An 18,289-nucleotide genomic window follows, 5' to 3' on the forward strand; every position below is an offset into this window, starting at 1 on the left:
ACGTATATCTGTTGTTCAGGAACACTTCCCAAGATAATCATTATCACCACAGATAAGTGACTCTTTATAGCAGTTGCTAAGATCAGAAGAGCTATAAGCTCCATAGCAAAAATGCATTAATACGCATGCATAGATGTGTGGAACATGCAGTTCCTTCCAGACTGACTCAGACAACCACACAGGACAGCCAGCACCTGGGCTGGCATTTCAAAGCGGATGGACGACAGTAATAGATAACACATTGAGAAAAAATAATGTGCGTGTGTATGTGTGATGACAGAACATGCCGTTATGCTCCATTTCTTTCTGAGTGATAATATTAACCAATGAGGGTCAGATTGACCTTAAATCATCCAATCAAGTCGTATCAAGTGTTTTCGCTGTTTAGAGATGGATCGGAAAACTTGCTACCAATGCATTGATTGGAGATTGGACTGTCACCTGGGCTACAGGTCAGATGGGGGGGGGGCTACAAAGTTACATGGGACTGAAATTCCACCAAAAGACCAGTGTGGGATCAGCATCGTTATTGGTAATCCTGCTGCTGAAGGTCATCATCTACTTGACGAATTATGCAAAACAAACTGAATCAGTGCAGCCCCTTAATTGAACCTAGCAAATGAGAAATTACCTCATAACCTCAAGCATCTACAAACAAAATGTAACTACATATAGCAAGACAATTTCCAGCACCTTAGCGCTCTAATGTGACAAGGCCAACATGAATGTAATTTTTGGTCAGTTTTAAAAACCATTCAGCATGCAGTTTAATGAGACTGTAGGTCCATCCCAGAGATCCATTTACAATAAACTAGACTAATTCAAATTTGAAGGCCAACAATATGCCATGTAGTAATTATTCTAAAATCAATGGAAAGTTTGTCTGTACAATTAGAACCCTAAACAAACCAGCACAGTTGAATTAGGACAACATTTAATTCTGAATATACTGTAATTTAACGTGTATTTACCTCAAGAATGTGGCGTGATAGCCATTAGCTGTTGGCTAAAGAGACACTGGCTTTTCTCTGTGTCATGTGTCATGTGTCATGTATTCCTGTGCATATTTCCATAATGACATATTGGTAGACATTATTAATGCAAGGTCACATGAGTGCATATATCGTGGACATTTCGGAGGTGCACTTACTAGCTTTCTTCCAGGCTTTCAACAGCAACTCACAGCGTTCATCAGTGGATGAAGTTTGCTCAGTTGTCATGGAGATGGCTCAGTTGTCATTATATCATGTATGGGACTTCAGTCACGTGATAACGTGTGATCGGAGATGAAAGCTCCAAAAAAAAGCTAGTGAGTAGAATTTGAGTGAAATTTGTATTTTATATAACGTAGCTGGTGAAGTTGTGTCTTTTGTTTTTTTTTTTTTCTTATAGCTTGAAAGGGTTGTGATTGACCAGAACTGGTTCTTAATGTAATTGCAAAGAGCATTAATGAACGGTTGGAGGCTTTTAGTTTTGGAAGGAATAAGCATGTTAAAATACAGTCAACGGCTATTTTTACATGCTCTTAATTTGAAACAGTGGTATTAGCAATTTGATGCAGCACCTAACACAAGTGCTTATTATTGTTTTTTTTACCAGAATAGAATGAATTCTAAGTCTGAATTGAATGGGAGGGAATAAGCTTGAGATTTCTGGCAAAACTGATTTAAGATATTATTTGTGGTGTTGGGTATTGATGTATTCAACAACATTAAAAGGGTGAAAAATCTGAAGAAATAGCAAAAGGCTAGTGCTGCACTACTCTCTCCAGCACAGTGTGTCTCCTGGAATAGGTTGCCGCCAAATGTTGTAGAGGGAATTTTCAGTTTGACGGTCTGGATTTGCTCCCAGCTTAATTCCCAGTATCTGTTCCAGTATCTGTTGTGATTTGAAAACGTTTTCTAAAAAGATATGTGTGACATGACAGATGGACTCCTCATCCTGTTGCTGTCCTATGCATGTTTGTTTAATTGCATGTTTAACCATATGATGGATTTTCATTTGATTTGTGGGCTTTTGCCCATTGTTGCGGAATGAATATGTGAAACACTGGACTGACTGATTGACAAAATGGAACGGATGGACGGAGATGCCATAAGGAAATCCACACAGGCTGGATAAAGGAGAGGCCTGTGTGGCACGGTATGGTACGTTATACAGTGGCTTCACGATCCTACGTACATGGTCTGCAGGAGGCTCTGTGGAACCGTGCAGCCAGCCTTGGGAGGGAAGTTCCAAAACAATCCAGGCCCCATCTAGCAGCAGGTATAAAAATACAAGAGACAAGATCTACTGTACTGGTGTTGGTGCATTGCAGGTGCAAAGGCAGTAATAAGATTCACAGAATTTAAGAGGAGACTTCATGCAATAAAACTATACAGAGCAGAAAGAAGGTATTAAAAGGGTTCTGTGGAAGTGGCCATAAAAGACAAGGGAGAGAAATGTGAAGGTTAACAATTAATAGAAAAAGACTCTTCTGTGATTGAGTAATTGATGCTATTTCAGTTATTTGATCTTATAATCAATAAAAAAGACAAGCAGCGTCCGCTGCTCTTAGAAAATCCAGTTTGAGGTCTCTACAGCTGCATTAACTGACCTTTATCAGCCTCTAATAGAGGCCAGAAAGAAGTGCAACAACACAGACTGTAATTGACATAAATAGTACTGTTGTCCCATTTCAACAGATGCTAAGTAGAGCACAGATCCAACAGAAACATCTAGCAAAGAGGAAATATATCAGCATGCAACACATGGTTATAACAACAGAGCTTTTCCAGTGGCCCCCCTGGCAGTGCCAGCCATTGTTTAGCTGGTGAAAATGCCAGTGGGTGGGAGGGGGGCGAGGGGGTTGGAGCTGAGAGTAGGGTTTGGGGACTTCAAGGAGGAAGAAGAGTCGCCCCAGAACAGAAAGAACTGAAACAAAAATCATCAAAAAACAACAAGTACAAAAAAAAAAAAAAGAATCATGAGTATTGATCAGCAACCATATGAATCATAATAAATGTCCTTTTCCTCTAAAGGAGAGTTGAAACTTCACTTTACCCTTAAAGTCAAAGTGAAATCTGAATTCTCCTCACTTTTTGTGTGAGGACATGTAGACTGATTTGGCAGCACACTGCGACTGGCTAACACCCTCAAAGCTGGTGTGGTCAGGAGGCACCATTACTGACTCGAACACGTCATAATCATATATCCTACAAAAGTCGCTAACATTTTCCCTCCTTTTCAACAAGACAGTCCGGATATTGTCTGCTTCAAGCTGTCTGTCCTTCAACAATGTTCAACATTTAAGAAAACCAATCGTGCTGTTGTTGTTCCACTCAACTTGCTATCTAGCTAGTTAGCCTACAAAGCTAAATTTAACCCTGCGTAGACGTTACTTCTTGTTTGCTATCTTAGCACCTGCTGAGTCACTCTCTGTGCTCCTCCAGCATTTTAGAGAGGAGGGGGTCTAGCTAGCTTCAGCTCTATCGTGGGTCCAGTTCTGGCAAATGTCCAGACTGTCCAAACTGACAGCACTCTGCCTGTTAACCAGTGAATTAAATCAAGACAGGAAGTAACACAGGAAGTCACAGAGAAACACAGGAAGTGCTCAAATCACGAACAGAAGTAGGCAACGGCTAACACTGCCACCAGCTGCTAACCCGCAAGTGTGGCAGATGGAATTGAAGCGATATTACAATAATGTAAAGAGCTGTCGCTGGAAAAAAACAAAAACAAAACAAAACTTAATTCAAATGTTGACCAAATATTTACAAGCATTAAAGGACTGGTGTTTAGGATTTAGTGACATCTAGTGGTGAGGATGTATGTTGCAACCAACTGGATACCACTCGCCTCACCCCTTTGCAGAACCTACAGTGGCAGCAAAACTCCTGAAAAATGCAAAAGACCCGATCTAGAGTCAGTGTTTGGTTTGTCCACTCTGGGCTACTGTAGAAACATGGTTGTGCAATTTGGTGGAAGAGGCTAATTCTGAGATAATGAAAACACAGTGATTTTTATTTTCAGGTGATTATACACCAATGAAAACATACCTATGAATATTTTGTTTCATATTCTGCCAATAGATCCTCCTAAATCCTACACACTGGTCCTTTAAAACAAGCACTATATGAATAAAAAATATATTTCAGTTCAACTTTAAATCTAGTTTCTTGCACATTCATGCTCAAAGATTCTGGTAAACAGTCAGCTCCTTTCCCCCAGTATGGACTGGAGCAGTGACAAGGTGGGTGATGAGGCTAGCGTTGCTATGTGGCTCCGTGTGGCTCATGTAGGAACAAAAGCAGGAGTCTATTGCTCTTTGTAAATCTATTTATAAACCCTGAGCTGAGAAACAGACCCGCTCCCAAAGGGAAGACAGGCTAGGCTTCGGTGGCTTTTCGCTGGTTTCATGTAGTGAAGGAGCAGCACGGTAATGAAAAAAAGCCAATAAGTTTTATATCTTTAAAACAGAATGAAAATGCTCCCTTCAAGGAAACTGGAAGGGGGGCAGAGTTCTGAATCCTACGGAGAAATTATGTAAGAGGACCAAACAAAAATGGGACATTAACATTATCTCAATTACAGAGGTTTTGAATGGGATGCAAAAATTCAGTTGATCTTGCTGCCGATAGTCTAGTTATGATCTGACCCAACCGGGCCCCCTGAAAATAAAATGTGTGAGTCTTTTGAACTTTATTAGTATTAGTTACAGTCAGTGAAACCAGACAGAATGGCAGGCATTTTAAAACATCTAAGTGCCTCATGGGGTCTTGTTGGAAAAAGCACCCGAGCAAGCCATCATGCATTCCAGCCTCAGTCTTCCAGTTGTTGCCAGCAGCATTCAGCAAATGCAGGGAGGTTTTGGGGGCACCCCTAACGCCAGCCAGCGCCAAATTCAATCAACTTTTATGACTTCCACCTACTGTAGACTCAGCATTCACTCACCTCCGTCTGCTGCAAACCAAACATTATTTTCTTTAGCACGCACTGCTCGCTCCTCTCTGCAGCTAAATGCCGCTGTAGACTGAGATTTAAGGTGTTTACTGAAAGTGCAAAGACTTTTTCCTAGAAGCGGCAACTTCAACATTTCACTGTAGATACAAGTAACACAATGCAAAGACACTGCCTGTCAGATCAAACGCGTTCTAGTCTATTTCGTTGCGTTGGTAGGCACCTCTGTCGTGTAAATGGCACACTTTGGCTCATGCAGGGTCAATAAATTCAACCTGTCGACATGATATTCACGCCAATGCAGAAGCTGGAGATGGGAGGTGTGTGTATCTGTGCATGTGTGCGTGTGTGTGTGTGTGTGTGGAGGGGCGGGGGGGAAGTAAAGTATAGAGTACAAAGCCTCAGCAGCAGTATTCACACACATTGTGCCAAAAATCCTGTCCTCATTTTAACATCCTCCTCCTCCTCCTTCTGCAGCATAAGGGGGCTTAAGTTTTACTTTCCTGGACAGATTAGGGACAAAGTGAAAACATTACGCTCATGTCAGCTTCGCAAATTGTTTTCACCTTGATTTCGGCGCAAAAACAAGACTTCAGGGCGACCGTTTCACACACATTTCCCGACAGAAACTGTTAAAAAAAAAAATCATGCTCCAGATAGATGAAGCTTTACTGTACCTGTGGTGTACTTCAGAGCTTCTCCGGGCAGCACAGTCTGGTTTCGCTGCTTTTTGGTGTCTGTGTCCGAGTGTCCGTCCCTCAGGCTACTAAGGACTGGAGGAGTGTTCGTCGCTGAGTGTTTGTGTCTGTGGGTGCACCAGGCAAAATGAGAGAGAGAGAGAGAGAGAGAGAGATGCAGTCTCTTTCTCGATCTCCCTCCCCTTCCTGATGATAAACAGAGAGCACGTGGCTTCACCAGTGATGCAGCACACTGAAGACCACAGCGCCGAGAAGTGAGGAGAGAAGTGACAAAGGGGGAAAGAAAGGACTTGAAGAAGGAGAAATGAGGACAAGTGGAGGAGGGGAGTCAAGAGGAGAAAAGAGAGAAGGAGTTGAGTTTGGCTGGAAGAGAAATGTGTGTGTATGTCCGCCCTGCGTGTGTGCGTTCATTTTGTTGTTGAGAGCAGGACGCTGCGGCTGCGAGTTGGCGAACGCGAGCCATGAAATTACTCATGCTCTTAGAACACGTTGACAAAATGGGAATAAATTCATCCGAATCTGGAGGAAAACATCCTCTTCCGAGCATCCAATTGTGACACCAAATGACTCCGTATCAGTTCGCAGACATCCTCACACAAGCCCACACACACACACACGCAGCCAACACAACAGCCTGCAGGCAATCGGGAGAGATTTGTTGTCTGGTAAAAGCGGCCGTCGAAGGAACTGACCATGTTTGGGCAACTCTGGACTGAAGCGATGGGGACGCTGATAGCAGCATCATCCACGAGGTTCTGGTAGCAGCAGCAGTCCAGGCCGAAACTTCAGCAGAGACGACGATAAATAAAATATGGCATGTTTATGACAACAGATATTTTAGCCTTGTCAGACTCTCCGCTGTTTGTACTACACTCGTGTTCACGTATCTCGTACTCCAGATGAGTTCCCTGCACCGGCAGATGTTTGGTTCAGAGTGGTTTGCTACGATCTGTTCCTCTGATAGTGCAGGAGAGCAGGGTTTGGGCTGATGTGTGATCCTGTCTACCTCTGACTGGGCATCTTACTGTGCTGCTGGCTGAACTTTTGCCAAAGTGTTAATGTCTTTAGGATTCAGAGGAGAGTCTGGGACCACCACCTGTTCTAGCCTGGTTTCAGTGCTGTGAATTTCTGCTCACGTCTCTGTCAGCATTTTAAGTGGACCCGGTGTTGTTCTAGTGAAAGGATTCCTCTTTTGTATGACTACTGTCTCCAGGAGTACTGATCCGAAAACAAAGCGCTGTTTGGCACGCAGTCATGTAAACTGTTGGAGAAAGTGCAGGTTCTTATTTAGACACTGACCTAACAAGAGAGCTACTGTGAGCATTAAAACGTCCACAGCAACAAGTGTGAAATGGGGAGGCATTCGAGCACACATTGAAAATCACGACAAGTTCATTCTGTCTAGTTAGCAAAGCGAGTTTCTCCAGGCCCCCAGGAACTGCTCTGTGCTCCGACGCATGTTTGGTACAGAGGCCACATCATGTGGCTCTATAGCAAACCAATGAACTTTTCCGAGCATCACAACCCCCGAACTGACTGTTTGTATCATCAGAATTTCATCAATTAGGTCCAACAAAATGCGAAATGTCTGGAAGAGTCAGATCAGTCGATTTTTTCATTTCAGAAAAACTTTGTCACCCAAACACATCGTCCAGATTCTCTCAACAGATCCATGGTTTATCCAGTATGAGCAGACAATATCTGAGGACATCCTCATTATGCTCACCTGCTCTACTAGCTAATTAGACGCTGTTACAACCCTGCCCCTGGACAAATTGTCTCTTTTCTCTATTTTCTATCCCTGTTCTTGTAAGAAAACAATAACTATGACCAAAAGCTCACTCAATGGTTTATGCTAACGAGCTACCTTGCAATTATCAGCCATCCAGCTCATTATGTAAAAAGGATCACATACTGACTACATTAAAGAGAAAGTCTTCAGTAGTTTTCGTTGCACCCTCATCAGTTCATTAAACACAGCCTTATTTTTTTTTCTTTGGCAAGCGTCTTTGTCATGACCTTGACAATTCCCCCTGGTAGCCTTGTTAAGCCCGCTCCTTTCTCTCCTCGCACAACAAAACCACGATGACTGCGCTGAAGTCTTGTTGTGCACAGTGGAAATCTATGATGCCTTGTTGTGTGTTATCACGATTCAACCAGCAAGTTCTGTATCTCTTAAAAATCAGCTCTCTGTAAATCTGCTAGATGTAACATTGCCAGAATTGACTGATAATGAGTCAGTATAATCCTCCCTGAACACACGATGCCACGTCAAACTTAGTCAAGTGTTTGAAACAATAGGGCAATTTAGTCTGATTATCAGGCTACTCCTGTAATTCCTCCTCCATCTTCTCCCCGTGTTTCCTCCTCCTCAGTTAACCTCCCGTCCCTGGAGTACTCACTAAACACCATCATTTGGGTGGCAGTTTCTTTCTACTTGCCTTTCTCTTGATCATTGGCATGCGCTCTCTTTTTCTGACAAAATTATGTCTCATTCCGTTTGTATTTCATCCAAAAGTGGCACTTCATGAATTTCAGTGATGTTTATGGGCTCCATATAGACAAATGGCCCTGGACTTTTTCACTCAGACCTGCGCGCAGATACTGACCCACCCCCACCCCCACCCCAACAACGCACATGCGAACACACCAGCCCTCAACACCACCACTCTCTGGCTGCTGGGATTGGTGAGGGAGCTGTTGCACGGTGGTTCAAAGCGGGCCAGTGACGCATCTCCCTGGCTCTTGTTTTTGTATAATGAGATGCTCACGCAGCCCACAGAGCGACCGGCCCACCGGGACTTCTCCTGGTGCTCCTGATGGCCAGACCGCTCCATGGTCCAAATAAACAGAACCAATTAAGTAGTGAATCGTGATGCAGGATACAAAGTAGCAGAGAATAAGCTTTGAGTGTTTGCTCCCTGTGGACATTAGCTAATGAAACGTGTATGAACTGTAAATTTAAATGGAGCTTTTGATGCTTAATTGTTGATATTTATATCGCTGTCATGGTAAAGTTTTGCAAATTCAAATGAAAAGCTTTTAGAAACATTTTTAAATGAGAAATTTTCAGCATTATCCAGAATTAGGAAACTCAACCCTGTATTTGTTTCAGTGGAGCCATTTATCTGTCTGTTCATCCGTGCATCCATCCATCCCACCATCCTTTCCTTCTCTTTCTCTGCCCGGTACACTTTCTTCTTTCTCATGGATAGTGTGACCTACTTAGCACGCCACAGTCTGACTGGCTAGACAGCAGCTTCAAACTGATGGAGAGCTTGCCAGAACACTCTGAGCTAACCTGTCTTGATCAACCAGCACTCGCTCTGGACTCTAATCTAATTGAAATGTATTAGATTTAAATAGATGTATGACTCAACCCTACGTTAGATAAGCTGTACCATGCTACATTTAGTATGATTCAGATGGAATATGGGGTTGTTTAAGGCATATCTGTGCCACATTATATAACATGCAGCCTAGATTTCACATACAAATTTAGAGCATTTTTTGCAAACATTACATGGCATCATCTTGCACAGCTTGTAATGAGATTATCTGTCTTGACTTTAGCAACTTTACCATTTCTAAAGATTTTTGCATCAATCTGTGATGCTGAGTCAATTACAGGGTTTATTAATTTGGCAATAATGGTCAAGGATGTAACAGTAAGTAATCTATTTTGCCCCTGTTTCATTTCAGCACAATCCTGTGAGCAATGAGAAATTAGTTACGGCTGTTTATGAGGCATGAACAACTTTCTAGAGAGGACAAAGAGATCACTGGCTGACTGACTTCAGTATGTCATTGTTTTGAAATGCACCTCCTCTGACTCTGGTCTGTCAAGATGGCAGGTAGCTGGATGACCGTTCACAAGGGACACTAAGTTATAAAGTAATGTTATAGTAACATTTTCATTCTGCTATGGCAGGAAATGCACAGATGTACTTAATAACATAGCAGCATTTCATTGAGACGGTTCCAGGGTCTTTGCATGTGCCTCACTGGTGTGGCTTCTTTTCAGTGGAACAGAGCCATCATGCATGTTATCAGATCCACCTGTGCTTTTTGTATTAAGACAGGGTACTGCATCCTCCAACTGAGTAGTCTTACTTCTTAAAGAGGCTCCAATCAGTATTTTTATCACAATGGATCAAACCACAGTGTGAAAGGTGTGGCTCAGCTTTACATAGTTTTATTGTGACTTTCAGTTCATCGTCTGACTGTCCAGCACAATTGTTTTGGTGTGATTTATGCTGCAGCAGGCAGCTGTTTTCAGTGAAAACGTTCTCGTGTTTTAGCTCTTCATTTGGTCTCCACAAACTCCTGAAAGAAATATTTGATCTATAGCTAAATATAAATATATGCGTTAAACTTTCTACACCAGATAGTTGCTGTTTGCAGTTTGGTGTACAATAGGTTTATGAGAGCTTTCATGATGGATTTTGCTGTCTGAGGACTGAACCATTGAGCCAGTTTACTATAGAACCAACACAATTAATTAAAAGAAATAAAGAAAACCTCCATAGTGCTGCTTGGAAATTTTGGTGAAGATTCTAGTTAATTTCTGCAGTCTGCATTTCAGTGAGCAAGCTCTTAAACTCTGCATCTGACTGAATGATATTATCAAAAATATGGATTCAGCAGGATTGAACACAGTTCAGGCTATCATATATGTATGTATAATTATTCTAATTAAATATTTGAGTGCATTGTGTTTTCCCTCATGTTTATAATTTTCCATGTTTATAATTATTTCTGATGTCACCTCATCCATCTTTTAAATAAATGTGTGTGTTCACATCAACAGCAGTGCGTAATTGCACTTATCTCCTTGTAGTATAGTTCCTCTGTATATGGAGCTGTTGTCATAGATGCTGACAGGCTTATCTCAGTAAGACCGTAGCAACAACTTCACCAGTAGGCCACCCAACAGTGAGGCTGGAGACTGTTACAGTTCTGGAACCAGATAGCCACAGGCTCAATCTCTGCAATCTCCCAGTGTGTCCATCAACAGTCATGTATCTTGCAAAAATGGCCTGGAGCAAAAGCCTGGGCCCTCGCCAGTTTCCAGCTAATTTTTCGAGACTACAATGTCAGCCGAATGCATAAATTATGAGGTAGGATGTAAAAGTAAAGCTTTCCTACCTACTGAAAATGACGAGCAATTCTAAATGATAACTGTCCTCAGGGAAAACTAGAATGTTGAAGGACGGAGACGAGATCCCTTCCTAAGCCCTGTGACGTCCGCCAGCAACTTTTCAGACGTGTCTGTCATGTGGAATCATTTGATTTCTGTTGACACGTGTCACAAGCTTTTAGATCAACTTCTACGAATTGTTTCATGCACTGCCTGGCATATTAAACCTGATCTTTCTCTCATAGGCTGGTCAACCACACAGCTAAGTAAGACCAGCTTGTCCACTGCAGTCAGTCATCTGTTATTGTTATATATATATATATATATATATACAGCAGTTAATGTGAATCAATCATCATTAACATGCTACCAAATATATAACGGTCCAATCTATTGAAAGACTTATTACTCATTAAATCCAACTGTGAGCATTTCTAAAGAGATGATTTAACTTTTGTTTGTACTGTGATGCATTTGGGGGAAAAAATGGTTACAACAGTATTCTTCCCTGTCATGCAAAACTGGAGACATCGACTAAATGGGAGTTTTAATCATTTAATCAATCTTGTTTTGGGCCCATACTATTTCAGTTGTTTAGCTAAAACCATTATTTTCATTTAAATTAGTTAAACAGACATATGAATTGAGATTGTACAGCTGGATTTTGGTGGAAAAGGCTCTCTTCTCATCAAAGAATACAACCGTAACAAACACATGCACAAACATTAAGACAGTAAAATCAGCCAGACCGTAAGCTTAGCACAGGAAGAGGAGGTTGTGTTGGTGGAGGGAGCGCCATCAACAAATACCTTTTTTGCCACATGGCTCAGCCAGCCATGGACTCGAACCGTCACCCACCAGCAAAATCACTGAAATCTCGCCCGACCTCCCACTGACAGTATGCTTTTATATCCGTTGTTTAAAAAGTAAACCCCGCATACACAGAAACATAATATGAAGGAGCCACAATCAACACACAGGCAGGGATTTAAACCTCAGCGTGTGCCAGCCACAAAGCCAGCCCCCTGGCATGTCCGTCCCCAGCATCCATTCCCATTGATCCAGCCTAAAAAGCTCTCACTCTGTGCAGTAATGCCACAGGAGCCCGGAGTGTGTCTACTGCCAACAGCCAGACTGACCCCTGGGAGGACTGAGCTGCTGTTATTGTTCTTATGACTCATCCACCTGATATGCTGCAAATTGGCCTCTGTAGATTTCTGTAAATGTGAGTGTCTGTTTATGTGAGAAGGCAGAGACACAGTGCAGGGTAATTAAAGTGTGTGAGGGAGCAAGTGAATGAGTTGCTTGTAGTAAGCACTGTGTAACGTATTAAATGGCAACTCGCAGACAGAACCAGGCATTTTGTCATCCATAGACAGACAGACAGTTAAATTACTGATTCTGAGGGAAATTTAGGCATCCTGTAGCTTATATGACACATGCAAAAGAAAACCCTATACAGACAAGAATGCAGTAATAAAAAGTACAGTGAGGTGATAGTCTAACCACCAGAACTACTGTCACTATGATAGATGATGTGCTAATGGAGGTCATTCAAATGTAAGGTGATTAAAAAGTAAAAACAGTGTAAGAATAATGATGAATCTGGATAATATAAATTGAAGATAACTATATAAACATATACAAATCGTATGCAAAGGCTAACATAGCCAGTAGCTGACAGTCCAGCAGCCTAATGACAGAATGCAGGTGAGCACTCAGTTTCACCCTGCCATCACTGGGAGGAGCTGAATAGTCCTAAGGTCTGGGGGACACTTCATCAGTTTGTCTGTTGAGCAGTACTGAGACAGCAGGCTGCCACTGAACACTCTCCTCTGTTTAGTGGATGTGCTGTGCAGAGGGTGGCGGGCATTGTCACCTTATTTAACGTCCTTCTGTCTGCCACCGAGGGAATAAGGGAATCCAGCTCCATGCCAACCACAGAGCCCGCTCTCCTCAGCAGCCTGTCCAGCTGCCGAGCGTCCCTCTTCTTAATGCTGCCTCCCCAGTGAACAGAAGAGAACAACTGACTGGCAAACATCAGCAGTAGTTTCTACCGGATGCTGAAGGACCACTCCTCAGGAAAAGAAGCCAGCTCTGCCCCTTCCTGCGCATAGTGTCAGTGTTTGCTGACCAGTCCAGCCCATCATCACCATCACCATGGTTTGACCTGAACCGTGTTACAGAGTCCTTCACCAGGGTCCTGTACTCACTCCTAATACACCAAACAATCTCAGTCTCTTCTTGCTACTTCTGCTTGTGGCATGACACAGAGTGGTGGCAGTTGAAGTCACAAGTGCAAAGGTAAACAAGCCAGGGAGGAGCACAGTCAGACTGTGGTCCCTGTGAAGGAGATCCTTGAACATGACCCAGTTAATTCATTAGGAGAACACTCCATTGATTTAACCTGTATATTATTGTCATATTCAGAATGTTTTTTCTTCAGGTGCTTCCTTCTTGTCAAAACTTGGCACATACATTACCCTCGATGCAATTTGAACACCAGTTTGGAGATTTGATGTGTTATGATCGTAGCTGCTACAAGTAACATAGCCCCAAGCCACTAGCCTAAAGCCCAGATGAGGAGTGGTCTACAGAGGTCTGGTAAGTACACTTCTTTCTAATTTCACACCGCTACATGTTTTAAATCCAGACCCACTGGATTCAGTGATTTGGCAGCCCCAGGCAAACTCAGCCACGGGCCGGCCCCTCGTGTCTTATTCTCAGCCTGTATTTAATATGTTCTCATCCCAGGTCATCAAATAGCAACGCCACTTGAGTTTGCTCTGCAAATGTGCCCAGGACGAAATTGAGCATACCCATGCTTGTTTTTGTTGCCACAGGCGATTGAACTCACAGTAATTGAACACTGTAGCCTCACAGCTAGACGGTACCATCAAAACATGCAGGCCGTCATAGGTCAGTTCTCCTGTCAGTGCCCTTGTCCAAGGCAGTGGTGTAGAGTCGGTCCCCGGGCTGCTGCACAGTGGTTGCAGTTGGGTTTAGTGTAAAAAAAATAATACCGGTAACTTTGATCTAAACTAAACTACTTTTGTCATGCTGCTTACCTTGCTACATTTCTGTGGAGGGGTAGCGCCAGTGCAGCGATGCTTCATTTAATGTAGAATACCTGGTAGCTTACTGCACTTTCCTAGTAGTTTGCCCAGTTGCAGAGTGTGCTCAAAGTTTAAGTTGATAACATTTCTGTCGTTGGAATTCAATGGAATGTATCATTTTGCTAATCTTTGTTGGTATTATGATGAAGCAGTCACTTGTGAGCACGATGCATGTATGATTGAAATGATCTTGCCTTAGTTTTGTATGCTTGTACATTTATAACACAGGCTGCAGTGCAACGACTAGAAAAGAAACATCATGGTTGGTGGTGTACACTGCATAGTTACTTTCCCTGAAAGATGTTTGTACACAATATAAAGTCTGAGGAGCTTCTTTTCATCCTACTAATAGATAAGTTAACGTTACAGCAGGCGTGTGTTTACTTGAGTTATTTTTTGTTGTTACATGAGTGTATTTAAGTGTCGGTTTTCATACCCCACCACCACAAGGGAGTATTCATTTGAAGTAGGTAGGCCAAGGTCAGATAACACAGATGTCCAGTGAGCTGCCAGAAGGACAGTGTATCTCTGTGACACAAGAAAAAAGTGGAAAATGTCATGTATGAATAGCAAGTTCTGTACCTTTAACATAAAAGGGATCCATCATCCAATTTCTCAAAAAAAGACAAGGTACAAGAAAGCCATTTAGTTGATAAACACATGGTGTTTGATGAGGTCATTTTGAACCAGTCAGCATCCTATGAGGGACCACTGGTAGCTACAGCATGAAGACAGTGAGAGAGGCCACCATTCATTCGAAAACAACACAGCACCTAAAGGCGTGCACATCAGTTACTGCTGATCAGAACTGGAGAGCATTTCTTCATTTAAAGAAGAGCAAAGCATGGCACTGAAGGCTTTTCTCCATGGAAAAGATGTTTTCACTCTTCCCTGACTGGCATCGCTGTGAGTCTTTGTTGATCTGGTTGGTTGGAGTTAGCCCATTAATAGCATGTTTTTGAAAGTGCCTTTTTCCAGTTTTGATGAATTGAGAGCAGTTTAAAAAGTCAGAGATAGCTCATAAATCTCATCCAACTAAAACAAACTTCATTAACATACAAACTATCAGAGCGGCACTAAATTCTGTTCTGAATGAGAAAGCCTCTCGGCCATTGTTTTATCAAAGGCAACAACTGTATGAATATTCAAACACACCTAGTAAATATTTGGCACGCCTGCTTAAGCAGAAAGAGAATAACAGCACTGGAGCAGGGATTAGAGATTGGGGAGGGAAAAGGCAGTTTGACAAGTCATCTTTGTCTTATTTTACATTTATAAATCTGACACTTATAGTACCAAAGAGGAGCTGGACACGCTGGGGGAAACCCATTTATGAGATGGAAATATTAAAGACAATAGCACTAATGTGCAGTGGAAAATCCCCGTGCCTCGATGGAACGGTTCAAGGCTTTCAGAGATAAACTCACTCCCCACCTCAACGCTGCCCTAGAGGAACTGCAGCTGCCCTGTGCGGTGATTTACCCATTTCATTTAGCATTTTTAATTCTGGCCAATCAGCTTGCCAGGCTACCGGGAACTCTCCTCATGGCCAGTACAGGTCTGGGTCTGGACCAGCTTGCCAAACTCTTTGAGGGAGGGACAATGGAGTTATATAAGGGCTTGAGTGGTAAATATTCTCAACATAAGTCTAATTTCTTCCACTATTGACAAACAAGATATCATATACCAAAAGCACACTGCACATGTGACACTTTGCCTATAGCACATAACAGTGTGGCGGCTAAAGCCAGCTAGAAATGAGACGAGATCAAAGACTATAGCTAATGAATAGGCACACCCACCACCATGCAGACAGGAGGGAGCTGCTACATGTGGTTATTCACAGTGTTGCCTGTGAATGCCTGTGCTTTATGTCGCAGTAGATCGCCCTCAGTGTTCTGATCTGTCAGAATGATGGATGGCCTTCAAATTTGTCTGTCACTGTTAAAAAAACACTTACTGCAACCCCTGATGTGCAGCTGTTCTCTAACACCTGGAAAGAGACAATGATGGTTAAAATTAGTGCGGCTCTTCTTTAAAACCATCTGTGCTAAATATTCTCATTTGAGATCCACTTGGTTACCAGCTGAAAGCTGATGAAGGTCAAATATCACATAATCTGTGTGTAACTTCTTATTTTACAGGTCTGTAATTTCCTACTAATTTCCCAATAAACTCCCACAAAGCTTCCTTGAAAAAAACTGTGTAATTTTGCACTTTGGTGGTCAAAGCTCAGTTTAATCCCAAGTAAATATTTGTTGATTTTGCCTTTATAACTGGAAACAATGGATCTCCATTGAATGATATGACGCCCATAGAAAATTTTACATGCTTACATTTTCAGGAAAAAAAAAACACACAATTAATAAGAATTAATTAAGTGAAAGTGCACCAATTGGACACTATCTCTATTTTCCATATGATTATTATGAAATTACATGATTTCTTCTAAAAGGTTTCTCAGAGATTATTAGGAAGTCATTTGGAAATTTCAAACCCCAAAAATAAGTGCTACCCAATTTTGTTGAAAATTTTCTTTTGTATGTAATTTCACATTGGTGTCATAAAGATATACTGAAGGCCTCCTGGAGCTCCCTTTAAAGACACAAAGTCCTTATCAGTCTTACGAGGATAAACTGATTATTTTGTGCAAAAACTACAGCTAAATGAGGTACAGTAACGTGCTAATGAGGAGTTTAATATGTGTATGTACTCTATATATGTAATAATATGTTTATGTACTTTATGCAACTGACACTGGCACACAGCAAGTAGTTCATTTCCTGCACAAACTGTTTCCACACATCACTTTTTTTATTTTAATCCTGGTGGCTCGTTGAAGTTGTGTCATAAACAACTGGGAAGCTGACGACCAATGTGCTTAGTTTTCCCTTCATTTTGTTGAAAGCTCCTTTACATAGTGACATGAAAACAACTTCCTGTGTAAACATGTGAGTCAGACTCTTGGGAGTTGTAAGTGCTGCTGGAACCTGGAGGTGGACAGTAAAGCCGTCCCTGCCCCGTGTCAGTATGTAACCTGTTGTAGTCCTTGCTGTAAAGATCTGTCACCACCAAGACAAGAGAGCGGGGGTTTGTGTGTTAACACCATATTTCTGAGTCTGACTGTCACCTGTATTAGAAAAATTCCAACCTACGTCAAACCATTGATCGCCTCCAAATGTCACATGAAAACCCACCTGATCTAAACTGTATAATTTTGAGAAAGAGCCTCAATGAATTGAATTCTAATGAATTGAATGTCATCACTTTGTGTAATATTGAATTGCTTAACCTTTGCTAAAACCTCAGTGTGCCACGTGAGCTCACTCTGGCCACCCCGGGGGGGTCCTTGCAGGCAACGGCTGTTGAAAAGTGGATGAACTGCTCCTACAACGGGCTGCAGTTAAAATTGTTGTTGCCTTTGCATGAGCAACATTTTTTTCAGCAGTGGATTTAGATGGTTTTTGAAGTAAAGAGGAATAACATGGTGTGGATGATGACCAGACTCTTTAATGTAGTTTTAATTCACAGGGTCATAGCATTTGACTCCTAATGGAGATTTGTGGCTCCACTATGTTCATCGCTAAATTTGTTTGCCTCAAAATCATCTGTGATTACATCACAATTAGTGACCCCGTTCACACCACATGTAGTCGAAAGCATTAGTCAGCAGCGTATCAAGCATCATCCATACCATAAACAGAGAGCCTGTCTAAATACATGTATCACGATTGCATAGTCAGACACATACATCAGCAGTTACCTAATAGCTGCCTTTATGGCCGCCTGCCACCTGCCACAGATAATGAAGCGAGGCCTACAGTGTGCTGGCCTCCCTCTTCCTCCCAGCCCTGACAACATGGCATTGTGTGAGCTTTTGCTCTTGTGCCAACTTGGGGGGGGGGGGTAATACTCATTTGGAGAAGCATAGCGGGGGCGTTGCCTCAGATACAGCTAATCCTCACACCTCATCGCCGAGATGTGCCTGGCCGTGCAGCGCTCGCCTCCGCCACTCCCTCTCCTCTTTCTCGGCACACAGCCCTCTCCTGCTGTCTTCGTTCTCATCTTTAAGCCCTCGTCTCTGTCTCCTATTTTGAAAAGGGTGGGGTGTTTTTTTTTTAGACAGGAACAGATAGAAGGAGGGAGGCTGATTACAAAGAGGAGAGGAAAATACAGCACGGCAGGAGAGAAAAGGATATTGTCCTGACCAAAATCACATTTGACCATTTTATTTATTTCAATTTTATAAAATACACAAATTTATGAAAAACAATCAACAGCTTAGTCAACAGTTGAATTGATTATGATCACACGTATGTAGCCTTTCATGCTTATGGCCACATTTTCCACAGCTGGTGCAGCTGTGTTCACATGGGCTCAGCACAGCTAACTTAGCA

At 42.3% G+C, this 18,289-nt stretch overlaps 1 protein-coding gene across 2 annotated transcripts in view; it reads right to left on the reverse strand.

Annotated features, from left to right (window-relative positions):
• Nucleotides 1-5,742, reverse strand: part of ndrg4 (NDRG family member 4) — a 56,048-nt gene extending 50,306 nt beyond the window's left edge. For both annotated transcript variants that reach the window (XM_041939841.1, XM_041939840.1), the window contains exon 1: nucleotides 5,616-5,742. The gene's annotated coding sequence lies outside the window, so the exon portion shown is untranslated. The remainder of the gene's footprint in view (nucleotides 1-5,615) is intronic.
• Between the last annotated feature and the right edge of the window lie 12,547 nt (nucleotides 5,743-18,289).

Source organism: Chelmon rostratus, chromosome 6 (genome assembly GCF_017976325.1).
Source record: "Chelmon rostratus isolate fCheRos1 chromosome 6, fCheRos1.pri, whole genome shotgun sequence".
Lineage (NCBI taxonomy): Eukaryota > Metazoa > Chordata > Actinopteri > Chaetodontiformes > Chaetodontidae > Chelmon > Chelmon rostratus.